We start from the raw sequence: 17,940 nt of genomic DNA, 5'->3' as shown, positions 1-17,940 counted from the left end.
CCCCTTACATTTATACCCCATTCCCCTTTGTAATAAATACCAACATTTCATTTGCCTTCCTGATCACTTGCTTTATATACGGGTCAACCTATGTCATAGGTTGAATGATACAGCGCTATAGAGAAGCCATTTGGCCCATCGTGCCTGTGCTGGCTCTTTGGAAGTGTTATCCAATTAGTCACGCTCCACAGTTCCTTATCCGTAACCCTGTAGGTGTGCTCCCTTTTCAAGTTTTTATCAAATTCTCTTCTGAAAGTTACCATTGCAGCTGCTTCCATCGACCTTTGGATAATGCATTCCCGATCACAACTCGCTGCCCATGAGAAACACATTTTCCCTTGTCGCCAGCCCCGGTTCATTCGCCAATTCAAGTCCAGTTGGGGGTAACTGACCCCCTCCCCCACCCCCACCCCCAAAATCTGCCGCCTCAAACATTTTCTCCTCATTTTTCCCCTCTAATCATAACCCTTTTCATGATAAAACTTGGGGGTAAAACAAAGCCCTGAACCATTTTCCATTGTTGGGTGGCTGTTGTTCTTGTCTCCTCCCCCACCCATTAACATTGAGCGGTTTAGGACGGTCGCGCGCATAGCAGGTTGGGCGGGAATTTCAAAAACAGCTCGAGGCCAGGGAAAGAGAGAGGGGGCGGTGGCAGCGTGGGCGGGCGGGGGGTAGAAAAACGTCATTTCAACTGACGTCATCTGTTAACGTCACGCGCTTTCTTCGCGCACAGCGCTGGCGGCGGCAGCGGCGGGGAGGGAGTCAATCCTGCCCCTGCGCGCGCGCGTGCGGGGGCACGTCGGTGCTTGTGTGCGTGCGGGTGCACGTCGTCCCTTCCTTGCGTGCGTGCGTGCATGTGCACGTCCGTCCGTCCGTCCGTACGTTTGAATGTAAACAAGAGGCGTTGGGTCAACCGCGCGCAGAAAAAGGGGGAGGAAAGGAAAAAGCGTCCGACTATTAACTCCTTTTAGCCGGGGCGGTTGCTGCCATCTCTTCCCTCCCACCTCCGGTTACTCGTCGCCCGGTCTTTTAAAAGCAGGACTTCCGACTGTGTGTCCCTCAGCTTTGTGTGTCTGTGTGAGAGAGAGAGAGAGAGGAGCAGGAGGGAGGGAAACGCGGGGCCTAGGCCTCAGGCTCCGGCCTGTTCCTCACTCCATTCCCGCCCTTCCCACACACAAAAACAGCGCCGTCACCCGGCGGCCCAGCCCTCAGGATCCCCGCCGCCGCTGCTGCTGCTCATCCACTCCTGCCTGAACAGAGGAGACCAGAAGGTAAAAACAAAAACAATAACAAAAAAAGCCTCGTGTTTTTGATTTTTATTAAAAATGTTCGCGTGTGTAATAATTACATCCAAATGAATAATTCCGTCTCAAAAATATGATCTGACTCATCGTTATAGAGCCGGGGATGTTTGTACTGAGTCAGTGCCTAAATGTGCAGTGTCATATCAAGACTTTACTTAGTTTTGCCCTCGGGTTGTTTATCAAAACCTAATTTTAATTTCAATGCCAGTGATTGGCCTGTACCGTGTTTTTTTTTAATCTTTTTGATGCAGCATAGCCGCACTGTTCCTTTAAAAAGTGAGTATTTGACAGGCTGTTTGATTGTGGGGGGCATCACTGGACCTAATGTCTGTTCCCTTGCTGTTCGGTTGTGGGAGGAAGCAAGAGGGAAATATTGTATTTTTAAAAAATTCATTCATGGGATGTGGGTGCCACAGGCCAACATTTATTACCCATCTCCGTTTGCCCTTGAGAAGCTGGTCGTGAGCTCCTTTGAACCGCTGCAGTCTTTTGGGGCAGTTTGATACGCCTGAGTGGCTTGCTAAGGCCTTTTCAGAGGGAAGTGAAGAGTCAACTATATTGCTGTGGGTCTGGAATCACATGTAAGCCAGACCAGGTAAGGATGGCGGATTTCCTTCCCTAAAGGCCATTAAAGTTGGGTTTTTAGGAGAACCCAGCAGTTTCATCATCACCATTACTGAGAGCTGTGAAATTCCTGGATTTATTTAGGGATTTGAACTGGTGTCTCTGGATTGCAAGTCCTGTAAAGTAACCAGCATGCTACCATACCCATTTGTGTATTTTCTCAGGAGTCAGATAACAACCAGAAGTGGGACATGAGCATTTTTTTGTTTTCTCTTCCCTATCCTGTGGATGCCGTTACCAGATGAAATGCATCCACTGGTTAATGTATCAAAGATTAGGGGGAGTAACCTTAACCTTCCAGGCATGTGTAGTAGCTCAGAACCCACACCTTAAGGTGCATTTACCGACTGCTACTAAATAGTGCTGCTGTTCAATTTGGTTAATATTTAACACTAATAACCATGTTGTGTATTATTGACTTACATATTGAGAGTTCCTAATCCGGACAAGTGATTAAATTATGAGAATGTATTGGCCCTGGTGTATTTTCCTGCTTTGACACAGTTGACAGCATTCTTGCCTCAACCAGAAGGTTGTGGGTTCAAGCCCCAATCCAGAGACTTGAGCGCACAATCCAGACCGACAACCCCAATGCAGACCAACTCAGCGCTATCAAAAAACAAAGAACAAAGAAAAGTACAACACAGGAACAGGCCCTTCGGCCCTCCAAGTCTGCGCCGATCATATTGCCGGTCAACTAAAACATTTTGCACTTCCGGCGTCTGTATCCCTCTATTCCTATCCTATTCATGTATTTGTCAAGCTGCCTCTTAAACACCACTATCGTACCTGCTTCCACCACCTCCTCTGGCAGCGAATTCCAAACACTCACTACCCTCTGCGTAAAAAACTTGCTCCGCACATCTCCTCTATAGTTTTCTCCTCTCACCTTAAATCTATGTCCCCTAGTAATTGACTCTTCCACCCTGGGAAAAAGCTTCTGACTATCTACTCTGTCCATGCTACTCATAATTTTGTAAACTTCTGTCAAGTCGCCCCTCAATCTCCGTCGCTCTAGTGAGAACAATTCGAGTTTCTCCAACCTCTCCTCATAGCTAATAACCTCCAGACCAGGCAGCATCCTGGTAAACCTCCTCTGCACCCTCTCCAACGCCTCCGTATCCTTCTGATAATGTGGCGACCAGAATTGCACGCAATATTCCAAGTGTGGTCTAACCAAGGTTATATACAGCTGCAGCATGACTTCCCAGCTTTTATACTCAATACCCCTGCCAATGAAGGCAAGCATGCCATATGCCTTCCTGACTACCTTATCCACCTGCGTTGCCACTTTCAGTGACCTGTGGACCTGTACACCCAGATCCCTCTGCCTGTCAATGCACTTAAGGGTTCTGCCATTTACTGTATAATTCCTGCCTGTATTAGACCTTCCAAAATGCATTACCTCGCATTTGTCTGGATTAAACTCCATCTGCCATTTCTCCGCCCAAGTCTCCAACCGATCTATATCCCGTTGTATCTTTTGACAATCCTGTTCACCATCTGCAACTCAGTGGTGCTGACTTCCCTGTCACGTCCCATGGCACTATTCGGAAAAGAGCAAAAGGCTTAAGACATAAGAAATAGGTGCAGGAGAGGGCCATTTGGCCTCCTGAGCCTGCTGCTTAATAAGATCATGGCCATGACCCTTTCCTTCCCGATCCATAATTGGTTCCCTTAGAATCAAAAAATCTATCAATCTCAGCCTTGAATATACAATATTCGAGACTGAGCATCTACAGTAGAGAATTCCAAAGATCCACAGCCCTGTGAGTGAAGAAATTTCTCCTCATGTCAGTCCTGAATGGCTCCCCTTATTCTGAGATAATGATCCTCTAGTTCTAGGCTTCCCTGCCAAGAGAAACAGCCTCTCAGCAGTATCTACTCTGTCTCACACTCTCAATCTTAAATGTTTCAGTGAGATCACCCCTCCAAAGAATATAAGTCCTTTCTCCATCATTTCTCCTCCACTAGGACAACCCTCTCCTCAGTAATCAATTTAGCGAACCTTCACTACACTGTCTCCAATGCAAGTATATCCTTCCTTGAATATGGAGACCAAAACTGTACAGGCTAATTCAGCTGTGGCCTCACCAAAGCCCTGTACGTTATCAACAAGACTTCCTTATTATTGTACTCCAACGCCTTTGCAATAAAGACTAACATACCATTTGCATTCCCAATTATTTGCTATACCTGCACGTTAACTTTGTGTCCTGTACATGACATCCAGATCTTCTACTAACGTTTAATAGTTTCTCACCATTTAAAAATATTCTGCTACCAGAGTGAATAACCTCACCACTTCCCCCACATACTCTATCTGCCACCCTCTTACCCACTCATTTAACCTATCTGTATCCCTTTGCAGCCTCTGACGACCTCTTAGTTTACTTTCTCACATAGCTTTGTATCATCAGAAAACTTGGATACACTCAGTCCCTTCATTTAACTCGTCTCATTTTCCCAGTGTCCTGGCTAATATTTATTCCTCAATAGCATCATGAAATTATCTGATCATTATCACACTGCTGTTTGTGGGACCTTGCCATGCACAAATTGGACGTTACTACAACAGTGATTACGCTTCAAAATTACTTTCTTCAATGTAAGGTGCTTCAGAGCATCCTGAGGACATGAATGGCATTATGTAAGATATATGTTCCAGCTAGAAGAACAAGGGCAACAGGTGCCCGGGTATGCTACCACCTCTAAGACACTCGGCATTTCCTTCCCTTTGGCCTAAAATATCTCCTTGCACTTGACTGCACAGGAGATCAGAACAGACTATTTTAAGTACCTGTGTACCAGTGGATATAGAGTGACTTTACTTCCTTGTGTTATGGTGTTGCAATTAAATTGAATATGTAATTGGATAGTGCAGTGTGGTAAATGCATCAAATGACCATGAGCTTCTCTTGAGTATTTCCCATTCATTTTTTTGTACTAGTTTGATGTTCTACATTTATGATTTTTAAAAATAGTTTGTTTCAGGGTGATGCATTTCTGTAAGCTACATGGATCTGCATCCTGCACAGTTCATGAGAACGATAGGCAACATCTATGCCCAATATGCATTAAATAGTTTAACTGCTATAATCCATAATTCTGGCTTTCACCGTACATTCATGTATCAATCGAATTACCTAAAATTGCTTTTCTAATGCCGTGTGTCTTCTCTTATTTAATTTTTGTTTTGGGGGAGGGTGAGGTGTCATGCTTGTTGGATTATTTGACCCTTGGAAAGTATAATATTAAGACACCTTTGAGTGGCCTGAGTTCTAAGGGGAGAGAGGAGATTGTGAGATGTGCCTGGAAGAATGGCTGGAACAGTATAATTTGTGAATAGGAGGATAAGCATTAGTGAAATTTGTATTGCTACATGTTCTCATAAGATCTACAACATGTGCAGAAGTGTTAATGTTCTGAATTCAGAACATTCACATTCTTGGAAATGGGCATGTTTGTGACAGATGCAGTTTGATATGGATAGATGTGAAGAAATACATTTTGGAGAAATAACATGGAGAGGCAGTATAATCTAAAAGGTTATTTTTGAGGAGGCTGCAAGAGCAGAGAGACCTTGGGGTGCATATTCACAATGCTTGAAGTGGCAGGGCAACTTAATCAGGGTGTTTTTTAAAAAAGTGTATGGGACATTTGACTTTGTAAATTGGACCATTGGATACAAAAACAAGAAAGTCCTGGTAAACCTTTGTAAATCACTGGTTATGCCACAGTTGGAGTATTTGTATACAGTTCTGGACAACTGAAGGAACCATGCAGAGGCCTTAGAAAAGGTACAGAGAAGGTATACCAGGATGATACTAGGGATGAGGGCATTCAGTTATGTGGAGAAGCTGGTGCTCTTCTTGGAGCAGAGAGGTTAAGGGGAGACCCTAATAGAGATTTTCAAAATGATGAGGGGCTGTGATAGTGCAAGTGGGGTGATAGTCAGAGATCATAGATTTAAACAAATGAGAATTTCATTCACATGGGGTTGTTAAGATCTGAAAGGCTAGTGGAATCAGGCTGCATAGTAACTTTCAAAAGACAATTGGATATGCGCTCGAAGTGGACTTAATTTGCAGGGTTATGGAGGGGGGAAGCTAGAGTGTGGAGCTAATTTGGATAACTTTTTCAAAGAGATGGCGCAGGCATGACAGAATGAATGACCTCCTGTGCTATAAGATTCCATGATTCTAAAATACAGCTTTTACATCCTCCTGGATGTCCCAAATTGGTTCACAACCAGTGAATGACTTCTGAAGTTATAACGTAGGCAGATTAGACAGCCAGGTCGTCCATAAACAGCAGTGATATAAGGTTCCAAATAATTCTAGTTTTAGTGATGTCTGGGTGAGGGATAAATTCTTGGCAAGGACTCCTGAACTTTCCTGGTTTTCTTTGAATAGTGCCATGGGATCGTTTTCTTGACAAGGCACACAAGGTCTTGGTTTAATGTCTCATCTGAAAAATGGCACCTCTGACACTGTAGTACACCCTCAGTACTGTAGTAAAGTGTCAGCCTAAGTTATGTGCTCAGGCCTCTGGATGGTGGGAGGGCATTCAGTGAACTGAAGCGTTGACAACATAAGGCACTCTGGGGGAAAAACATGAGAAGGTGCACTTACTAGACTCCTTTCTAAGACTCCTAAATGTGTATCTATATGCCATTCTGTCCCACTGCTCCTTGTTAGCTGACAGTAGGGCCTTGAATATATCAAGAGGGTAGTCGGGGAGAGAAGCAAAGACAGAAGGGAGGCAGTCAGTTAGCTGGCCTAGGCAGGGGAAGCAGCCTGAGGACTTGCCTGGTAGTTTGAAGCTGTTCATTGAGCGATGATCTGTGGGATATAGGTGGTTCTTTGGGAGTCTTGTAAGTGGTAGGACAAACATTTTATTGTGTCTACTACAATCACTGTTTGCTGTGATTCCAAAGCTCTGAACTTTTATAGGTTTTCTGCCCTATCCATGCAATCATTGCTCCTTTAATCCAGTGGGCTTCAATTATGCTAACAGGTTTGAAATTGGAGATGTGTTGGAAGTGGTATACCCCAGAGTCTCTTAATATAAAAGCAAAATACTGCGAATGCTGGAAATCTGAAACAAAAACAGAAAATGCTAGAAAAACTCAGCAGCTCTAACAGCATCTGTGGAGAGAAAAACAAAGTTAATGTTTCGAGTCTGTATGACCCTTCAGAGCTCTGAAGAAGAGCCATACAGACTCGAAACATTAACTTTGTTTTTCTCTCCACAGATACTGTTAGACCTGCTGAGTTTTTCCAGCATTTTCTGTTTTTGTTACCCCAGAGTCTCTGCTGTGTCCACCTATGTGTGGGTGTATGGTACAGGGGTATAAGGAACACAGCCGTGAAATTTGATCGTACAACAGTAGGGATGTTGTGAATAAGGATTGTAAAAGGATTCTGGGAGAACGAGGCAAGCAATCGATTGAGCAGATGGGCGGTAGATGCAATTTAATTTAGATATGCGTGAGATGACGCTTTTTTTTTGGAGGAAGTTTTCAGCAACTTAGATATAGGAAGGAAGAAGAGCTATGGGGTTGAATGCCTTATCGGTGTGTCCAAATTTTTCAGGTCTGTTGGACAATTAATTGATGACTTTATGCAGTGTAGTGATACCATATTTTGGCAATGCAAATAAATGTGTTTTATTTGTCACATTGATTTTTTATGAGTAATATTATCCATTACGTTGGGAGCATAAGCTGCTCCTAAATAGATCGACAAGATCTCTAAATATCTACCAGAGCCTGTCCTGCAGGCTGAAAATAGGTTTCATCCAAACGATAGCCTCAAATCTATGAATCATGACAATTGAGCATTGGCTGTAAAGTTACTTTTTTATATTCATGGGATGTGGGCGTCAGTGGCTAGGCCAGCATTTATTGCCCATCCCTAATTGCCCTTGACAAGGTGGTGATGAACTGCCTTATTGAACTTCAGCAGTCCATGTGGCATATATACACCCGAAGTGCTGTTAGGGAGGGAGTTCTGGGATTTTGACCCAGTGACAGTGAAGGAACGGTGACATATTTCCAAGTCAGGATGTTGAGTGGCTTGGAGGGGAACTTGCAGATGGTTATGTTCCCATACATCTACTGCCAGTGTTGTAGTTGTACTGGAACAACTTGGCTAGGCACAAGTCTTCAGTACTATTGCTGGAATATTGTCAGGGCCCTTAGCCTTTGCAGTATCCAGTGCCTTCAGTCATTTCTTGATATCACATGGAGTGAATAGAATTGGCTGAAGACTGTCATCTCTGATGCTGGGGACCTCCGGAAGAGACCGAGGTGGATCATCCAGTCAGCACTTCTGGCTGAAGATGGTTGCAAATGCTCCAGCCTTAACTTTTGTACTGCTGGGCATTTTCATCATTGAGATGGGGATATTTGTGGAGCAGCCTCCTCCAGTGAGTTGTTTAATTGTCCACCATTCACGACTGGATGTGACAGGACTGCAGAGCTTAGATCTGATCCGTTGGTTGTGGGATCGCTTAGCTATGTCTATCACTTTTTGCTTATGCTGTTTGGCACGCAAGTAGTCCTGTGTTATAGCTTCACCAGATTGACACCTCATTTTTAGGTATGCCTGGTGCTACTCCTGGCATGCCCTCCTGCACTCTTCATTGAACCAGAGTTGATTCCCTGGCTTGATGGTAATGCTAGAGTGGGGAATATGCTGGTCCTTGAGGTTACAAATTGTGTTTGAGTACAATTTTGCTGCTGCTGATGGGCCTCATGGATGCCCAGTCTTGAGTTGGTAGATCTGTTTAAAATCTATCCTATTTAGCACAGTGGTAGTTCCACACAACACGATGGAGGGCATCCTCAATGTGAAGGCGGGACTTGGTCACCACAACGACTGTGCGGTGGTCACTCCTACCAATAATGACATGGACAGATGCATCTGCAGCAAGCAGGTTGATGAGGATGAGGTCAAGTATGTTTTTCCCTCTTGTTGGTTTCCTCACCACCTGCCGCAGACCCAGTCTAGGGCTCGGGCAGTAGTGCTGCTACTGAGCCACTTTTGGTGATGGACATTGAAGGACCTACCCAGCGTACATTCTGCACCGTTGCCACCCTCAGTCCAAGTAGTGGAGGAGCACTGATTCATGAGAGAGGGTGATACGTGGTGGTCAGCAGGAGGTTTCCTTGCCCATGTTTGACCTGATGTCATGAGACTTCATGTGTTCCGGAGTCGATGTTGAGAACTCCCAGGGCAACTACCACCCCGCCACCCAACTATACCACTGTGCCACCACCTCTGCTGGGTCTGTCCTTCTGGTGAGACAGGACATACCCAGGGATGGTGATGGTGGTGTATGACTCAGTAAGCATGACTATGTCAGGCTGTTGCTTGACTAGTCTGTGAGACGGCTCTCCCAATTTTGGCACAAGCCCCCAGATGTTAGTAAGGAGGACTTTGCAGGGTTGACAAAAGTGCGTTTTCGGTCAATGCTGGATGGTCCGCCCGGTTTCATTCCATTTTTGTGACTTTGTAGCGGTATGTTACAACTGAGTTGCTTGCTAGGTCGTTTCAGAGTCAACATGTAGACCAGACCAGGTAAGGACATTAGTGAACCAGGTGGGTTTTTACAACAATCGACAATGGTTCAATTAGACTTTCAATTCCAGATTTTTATTCAATTCAAATTCAATAAACCCATCTGCTGTGGTGGGATTGGAACCTGGGTCCCCAAAGCGTTACTCTGGGTCCCTGGATTACTAATCCAGCGGCAATACCACTACTCCATCACCTCATTTAGCATTGGTAATGCCACTGAATGTCATGGGGAAATGGTTAGATTCTCTCTTGTTGGAGATGGTCATTGTCTGGCACTTGTGTGGCGCAAATAATCATCAGACTGGAAACTTAAACCTGCTGTTTCATTCTCAGTCAGGAACAGTTTTACACCAATCTCTGATTTGACAGCACATTTCCAGCATTCACTGTTGTTCTTCCTGACTCTAAACACAGTTGTAAAGGAGCCTTCTGTTCTGTGTCTACGAGCTCTGAACCATGGAAGTGAGCGGCTGTGACACATTTCTTACACACCTCACGATTAACCCACAAGTTCAATCCTGGATGTGATTAGCAGCAGCAATAACAGAATTCAACTCCTGCAGTCATTTGTGTACTCGCTGGGGTATCAGCAGGCTGGATGACTGCGTGAATCCCTTCCCACACAAAGAGCAGATGAACAGCGTCTCTCCAGTGTGAACTCGCTGGTATGTCAGAAGCTGGTATGACTGAGTGAATCCCTTCCCCCACACACAGCAGGGGAATGGAATCTCCTCAGTGTGAACTTGCTCATCACCAGCTTGTCAGATGAGTAGGCAAATTTCTTCTCTCACACAGAGCACCTGAATGATCTTTCTCCGGTGTGAACACGCTGGTGTGTCAACGCGCTGGTGTGTCAACACACTGGATAGCTGAGTCAATCCATTTCCACACACACAGCAGGTGAATGGTCTCTCCCCATTCTGACTGCGTTGATCAGTTTCCAGTTCAAATGGGGAAATGAATCCCAACCCACTATCCCCCAATTTCACAGATTCGCCAAGGTGCCAGTGTCCTTATATCTCTCCAGGTTGGACGATCAGTTGAAGCCTTACACACACAAAACAACATTGTACAGTCTCTCCCCAGTGTGAATGGTGCGATTCTTTTTTCAGGCTGTGCACCTGGTTAAAGCTCTTTTCATAGTCAGTTCACTCTCACTCGGGTGTGTGTGTCTCGGTGCTTTTCCAGTCGTGCTGATGCTTGAAATCTTCTCCCATGGACAGAACAAACATTTCTCCTTTGACATTCAAAGACTGATGATATTCAGGTCCTGATGAATCTAGTGACTGTCAGATCTCGACATGATGTTTGTTATGACTTTCCCATCTGGAACTCCTCCCCATGTAACCCCCTGTAAAAGGAGTTTACAGAAGTTATCACTGTAAACACAGGATAGAAATTCAGAACTGACAATTCTAGTTTCTATGGAACATTTCCCCCCTTTCTTTCCTCCAAATCTATAAATCTCTGTCCCACACACTCCTCTCCCTCTCTGCTCATTGTTCCAGATTCAATGTCCACTTATTATTTTCTCCTCCCCAGATTCTCTCTCCTCCTGTCCTTAAACACTGACTCAGACTGTGGGCCAGTCCCACTCGCTGATTCTAATTCTGCCAAAGAATTTGGCTCAGAACTGTTTATGAGGTTGCACATAAGGCCAATATTATAGGGCATGGAAATGTCGGAATTGCAACACGTATATTGATTGACCAGTGAAGGTAGACATGCAGTAGACAGTAGTAGAGAACCCACTAGCAAGTATCTCAACCACCACGATGAGGAATGGGAGCTCATTTGACTGCTCCATTTCAAAGGTAAATTCGAGCTCTGGCTGGAACCCATTAAGGCGTGTAAGGAAAATCTTACATGCAGCTGCAAATTGAAATGTAGCAAATATATCATCTATGCCTTGGGAATACGCAAGGGGTAGGGGTTCTCTCCAACAGGATTTCAATTGGTCTCTTTCACCATGTTCACCTGAAGAAGAGTCACACAGACTCGAAGCATTAACCCTGTTTCTCTCTTCATAAATGCTGCTAGACCTGCTGAGTTTTACCAGCGTGTAAAATTAAAGCACATGGGATTGGGTGCAATGTATTGAGGTGGATAGAAAACTGGTTGGCAGACAGGAAACAAAGAGTAGGAATAAACGGGTCTTTTTCCAAATGGCAGGCAGTGACTAGTGGGGTACTGCAGGGATCGGTGCTGGGATCCCAGCTATTCACAATATATATTAATGATTTAGATGAGGGAGCTAAATGTAATATCTCCAAATTTGCAGATGACACAAAGCTGGGTGGGAGGGTGAGCTGTGAGGAGGATGCAGAGATGCTTCAGGGTGATTTGGACAAGCTACATGAGTGCGCAAATGCATGACAGATGCAATATAATGTGGATAAATGTGAGGTTACCACTTTGGTAGCAAAAACAGGAAGGCAGATTATTATCTGAATGGCTATAAATTGAGAGAGGGGAATGTGCAACGAGGCCTGGGTGGTCTTCGTACACCAGTCATTGAAGGTAAGCATGCAGGTGTAGCAGGCAGTAAAGAAGGCAAATGGTATGTTGGCCTTCATAGCGAGAGGATTCGAGTCCAGGAGCAGGGATGTCTTGCTGCAATTATACAGGCCCTTGGTGAGACCACACCTGGAATATTATGTGCAGTTTTGGCCTCCTTATCTGAGGAAGGATGTTCTTGCTATAGAGGGAGTGCAGCGAATGTTTACCAGACTGATTCCTGGGATGGCGGGACTGACATATGAGGAGGAATTGAGTCGGTTAGGATTATATTTGCTGGAGTTCAGAAGAATGAGGGGGATCTCATAGGAACCTATAAAATTCTAACAGGACTAGACAGGGTAGATGTAGGAACGATGTTCCCAATGGTGGGGGAGTCCAGAACCAGGGGTGACAGTCTGAGAATACGGGGTAGACCATGTAGGACTGAGATGAGGAGAAATTTCTTCACCAGAGTTGGTGAGCCTGTGGAATTCGCTACCACAGGAAGTAGTTGAGGCCAAAACATTGTATGTTTTCAAGAAGGAGTTAAATATAGCTCTTGGTGTGAAAGGGATCAAAGGATATGGGGAGAAAGCGGGAGCAGGCTATTGAGTTGGATGATCAGCCATTATCATAATGAATGGCGGAGCAGGCTCGAAGGGCCGAATGACCTACTCCTGCTCCTATTTTCTGTGTTTCTAAATGTTACTTGCCACTTGTCAGCCTAAGCCTGGATATTGTCCAGGTCTCGCTGCATTTGGACATGGACTGCTTCAGAATCCGGGGAGTTGAGAATTGCGTTGAACATTGTGCAACCATCAGCGAACGTCCCCACTTCTGACATTATTATGGCAGGAAGGTCATTGAAACAGCTGAAGATGGCTGGGCCTAGTTACTGTTTGGTAAAACATGTTGGGTAGTGGTTTGAGGAAAGAGATAAACTTGATGTATTATTAAAAATTACCCTTAATTTTATCTTGGCGTTTTATATCAATTCACTTTCTGTGCCAACAGTAGATATTCTGTGAACAATTAGCAAGTGATGTGCTAGATTAGATCAAACCAGGATTCTTGTGTCAAATGCACATTCAGCAGACCAGCTATTACACGTTGTCCTGTTGAACGTTTTCAAAGTTTCAGAAATAAATACAATTGAATATTCTAATCTGCCTGACAATTTTAACTGGTTTATATTGGCAAAGCACTTTAGGATCAGTTTGATGTTGGCAGTTGTATTGTAATGGGAAGGGTAATGTTACTTGAGTCTGTAATATTGGAAAATGGAAATGTTGTGGTTTCCTTTTTACCAGGTACTGACCTTTGCAGATGATTCAAATAAATGTCCTGCAATTTAGACAGCAAGAAACAAACATTCACTTTATCTGGCTTCCCTTCCCTCTCCAACCCCATTTTTCAGAGCCTTCCCAATCCTTCCCTACGATACAACAGTAATTATTACATTTGCCACACTTCAGAAGTGATTTTTTGCCCAGCAAATGCAAGATCTTTCTTCGCTTTCACTTGCCTTGGCCCTGTATGAGGAATTTGTCCACTTTTTAATTATAAATATGTTGACTGGTGAGTATCAACTTGCACATACTAATGGCAGGCGGTAAGAGCAGGAGCGTTTCCTGGTCAGCCGTGTGATGGAAAGAATGGAGCTATCCATTGCTCCAGACTGCAACATGCATGTAAAAGTATACGTTGCCATAGCAACTCAGCCTTCCTGAGTGAACTGTTAACACACCACCACTACAGCAAGCAATTAGTATGGCAGATGTTGCGTTGGCCTTTATTGCAAAGGGGTTGGTTACAAGAATAAGGAAGCCCTGCTACAATTGTACAGGGCTTTGCTGAGCATACACCTGTAGTACTGTATGCAACTTTGGTCTCCGTATTTAAGAAAGAATATACTTGCATTGGAGGTGGCACAGTGAAGGTTCACTAGATTGGTTTCTGGGAGGAGAGGGCTGTCCTATGATAAGTAACTGAGTAAATTGGGCATATATTTTCTGGAGTTAAGAAGAATGAGAGGTGATCTTAGTGAATCAAACAAGATTCTGAAGGGACTTGACAGGTAGACACTGAGAAGTTGTTTCCCTGAACTGGAGAATGTAAAACGTGGGGGCATATTCTCAGGGTAAGGGGTTGATAATTTAGGACTAAGATGAGGAAAAATTTCTTTACTCAAAGGGTTATGAATCTTTGGGATTCTCTACCTCAGAGGGGTGTGGATGCTCCATCGTTGAGTATATTTAAGGTTGAGACAGACAGAATTTTGGTCTCTTGTAATCAAGGGATATGGGGAGTAAGCGGCAAAGTTTATTTGCGACTAACGATCAGCCATGAATGGCGGAGCAGGTTTGATGGACCATATGGTCTGCTCCTTCAAAGGTTGGTAGGTTGGGATGAACAGTGGAAGACAGACATTACCACTTGCGTCAAATCAGAGTGTGTACATGAATATTTGATACTAAAAGTGAATGAAAGTGTTCCAATTTGTAGTGCATATATCGCAAAGCACTGTAGACATTTAACAAAAAAAATGCACTGTGGAACTGTTGTGAATTTGCTCCAGGGCTTTTATAGTCATTACCTGTGTGGTTCAGTCACTAATTATTGTCTGTCTTGAAAGGTGTACTGATTCAATTGCCACACCTGGATCTGAGCTGTAATCTAGGCTGTTGCTTCAGTATGGAGATACCAGCTGAGAGAGTGTTAAACTGAGGGCTTTCCATTGCTCCAGTCATGCATTCAGCTGCCTAGGCCCTAAACTCTGGCACCCTCTGCCTCACTGCACCTCTTTCTTTAAGACCCTCCTTAAAACCTACCTTTTGATCAAGCTTTTGGTCATCTATAATACTACTTTGTATTGGCTGTGTCAAGTTTTGTTTTATAATATTCCTTTGAAGTGCCCTAGGGCACATTATATGTTAAAAGGTGCTACAGTCAAATATCCTTTATCTGTACATCCAGAACCAAACGTTTTTTTGAACGGACCCTAATGTGAGCCAACGTGAGCCTCACTGACTTTTTGCGCCGGAATTCTGTGACCTGAGCTGACATGAATCTCGGCGATTGGACCCCACCTTTAGCACAGGAAGTCTAGTTGTTCATCTGCACGGTTTACAGTCATACACTCTTGCCTTACCTTGTGACTTTTATGGTTATTTAGTGCTTTTATTGCACTGTGAACATGTCAAAAATACCACCAGATACGCTTATGGGTAACAGTAGGAAAAGGAAGCATAATTCATAATCAATTGCTAAGAAAGTGGAGTTGTTGCAGAAACTTGACTATAGTGCGCCTGTGAGGCAACTGAGTGAGGAGTATGGGGTGTGTAACACATTTGAAAACAGAATATCTGAATGCCGAAACGCAATCGGCTTCAAGCATTTCGAATAAATAACACTCGACCTGTATGTAAATGCAAGTTGTTGTTTTGTTGTCTGTGTTATGGACATCAACATAAATTTAGTGAACAGTAGAAAGTTAGCTTGGCAAATTTCCTCCTTCAAAAATTCCACCAAAGAAACCACTTAAACTGGCTATTTGTGGAATTGACATAGATTGATTACTAAATTTGCTCAGCAAACGCATTGCACTTTAAAGTTGTTTTATTGTGTGAAGAGCTTCAACGTTTTGCAGTATACCATCAAAGGAATTTTTTTTCAAACAAATTCTTATTGCGAGGTTCCTAACATTGCACTGAATTGAAAATTCTGCTGGCACTGCAAATTTGACATCAAGCAGGTCTGATGTCTGTGGAAATGACTTCTAGCTGACCCTTCTAGTTGATGCAGTTGCTATAGTGATCAGTCCATGTTAAACCTATTAAACCAAAATATCAATAAAAGAACATGCTATACTTCAAGCATGTAACTGCTGGAGATATTATGTTACATATTTCTTTTTTGAGGGTGTAAGCACAGATCATGTGCTGCATTCGGTGTTCTCATTTCCTGACCACCTAGAATTGACCTTGTTGGGAAATGGTACAGCAACTCACCCCACTGCCTGTAAACTAACATCCAAATCCTTCGGTGGTTATTAGCAGGCTATTTGAAGTGAAAAGTGTCACTTCGGAAACTAACCTTATCCGTCTTCCCCTACTATGTTTGCAGAGGCACATTTACAATCACAGGAATCTTTGCTTCTCCTATCCCCTCATTCCACTGGTACTGAGACCAATTATAATGTCTAACCTGAGATCAACTAATTTGACAGCCTAGAAATTTGCTGTGGGTTTCTAGTCTGTATAAGCTGTAGTACTGAGGTTAGTGGTAGTAGTGCAGTTATGAAGTTTGCCCACCAGGGAAACTCATCCAATATTTAATATGGTCTCATTGTTGCTAAATGCATTAAACTGGCTCAAGTGTAGAACTGGAGGACAGCATTTAATCTACCTAGTTAATTATGCTCTATTCTAATTCTGTAACATACCTTCATCTGTATAGCACCTTTAATGTAGTAAAAAATACTAAAGTCTTATTAGTAATCTTGTAAATAGAGCCCTAGCCATTTGCTCACCTTGTGAGCGTGATGCAAAACTACAGCACATCAAAGCTATCCTGCGTGCCAAGGCTACCCTGATCAGATTATAGTTTGTTGTTTATCGCATAAAATCACAAATGGGCCAAAGACTTTTGGGCATGAAAAGTGCCCGACTACCTCAAATTACCCTGGAAAGACACAGTTTCTCAAAAATCTGAACAGCAGGTTAAGCAAGCTGTTTCACACTGCTACTATGCAGTGGCCATGTCAACATTACTTTCCACTAACAGGATGCTGCTATCGGACCAAAAAGATGTTCTGCCTACCACACAATGAGCAACGTTGTGAATGAATTTCAGTGCTGGTGCCATGCCAGGTACATAAGCTGTACGCTCCAGCGATTGGCTGATCATAATAGGCAGAGTACAGATTGGACTCAACCAGCCCCCGCTTGCAAAACCCAAACAAAACATCCACTGTTAGATGTGATTCTGTGATTGGGCAGCACTTGCTGAACAATCCTGAGTGCATGAATAGCTACACCAACAACTAATTTAAGATGATCAGTCGAGCTCTGGGTCCATTATGTTGCTTCTAGCGAATGTAACATTCATACACAGGGTCCTGTTCTCTGTAAACAAAAGGAATATATTCAAACACTTTTTTGAATTACCTGGGAGCGTGGGGAGCCTATAGCTCGCCATTGCTTTCCCCATGGCAATACCTCAGCCAATCAGAGTCAACTTGCCAACCAGTCAGCACTTTTTTTTTCTCCTGTAATATAAATTGTTGTGGTATTTTTGAGTTTTGTCCTGATGAGTGCAAGACAAAAAACTTTGACAACATGTCTCCCTTCAGCATCATCCTAAGCTGTTTCATAGGAGCATATCATTTTCACATAAGCAAAGTAAACTAATCATCAGATCTGGTGGCTCCCACAAAGTGCCTTCTGCATAAACTGGACACCTCTACTTGAATCCACCACCCAGAAAGATCACTCCTAATGTCATATTTTCTGGCTTCACACTGAAAGGAAGGGCTGTTGCTCATTATTTCAACCATTTTTCTCTCTATTGTGCCATAAGCTGTAAGTGTGCAATGCGACAGTGAATGGTCCTTTTATATGACCCTGTATGCTGAGGTAGAGGACAACCTTCTGTATTTTATTACAGGGGTATTGCTCTGGATGTCGAGATACTTTGTGTGAAACTTTACTATTGATGTTTTTAATTGAGTTTTGGAAGGGCACAGTTACTGTTGTTCCAGTTTCTCTTTTAGGGTAAATTGTAACATCATCCAAAAACATGCCTAATTCCTCATGTAAGCTGACTCTACCTCACCACCATCTCTCTTGACCACTCCACTGTCTTTAATTTGTCACATGCTTGTTTGACATCCAGTACTAGATGAGTAGAAACTTCCTACGAATAAA

General features: G+C 43.6%; 1 protein-coding gene across 1 annotated transcript in view; it reads left to right on the top strand.

The window, feature by feature from the left end:
• The first annotated feature begins 875 nt into the window (after nt 1-875).
• Nucleotides 876-17,940, top strand: part of oser1 (oxidative stress responsive serine-rich 1) — a 42,708-nt gene continuing 25,643 nt past the window's right edge. Inside the window, exon 1 of the mRNA XM_078554896.1 lies at nt 876-1,271. The gene's annotated coding sequence lies outside the window, so the exon portion shown is untranslated. The remainder of the gene's footprint in view (nt 1,272-17,940) is intronic.

Source organism: Cetorhinus maximus, chromosome 13, assembly GCF_964194155.1.
Source record: "Cetorhinus maximus chromosome 13, sCetMax3.hap1.1, whole genome shotgun sequence".
NCBI classification, from domain to species: Eukaryota; Metazoa; Chordata; class Chondrichthyes; order Lamniformes; family Cetorhinidae; genus Cetorhinus; species Cetorhinus maximus.
Note: the sequence above shows the minus strand (reverse complement) of the source record. Positions and strands in the feature narration are given on the sequence as shown.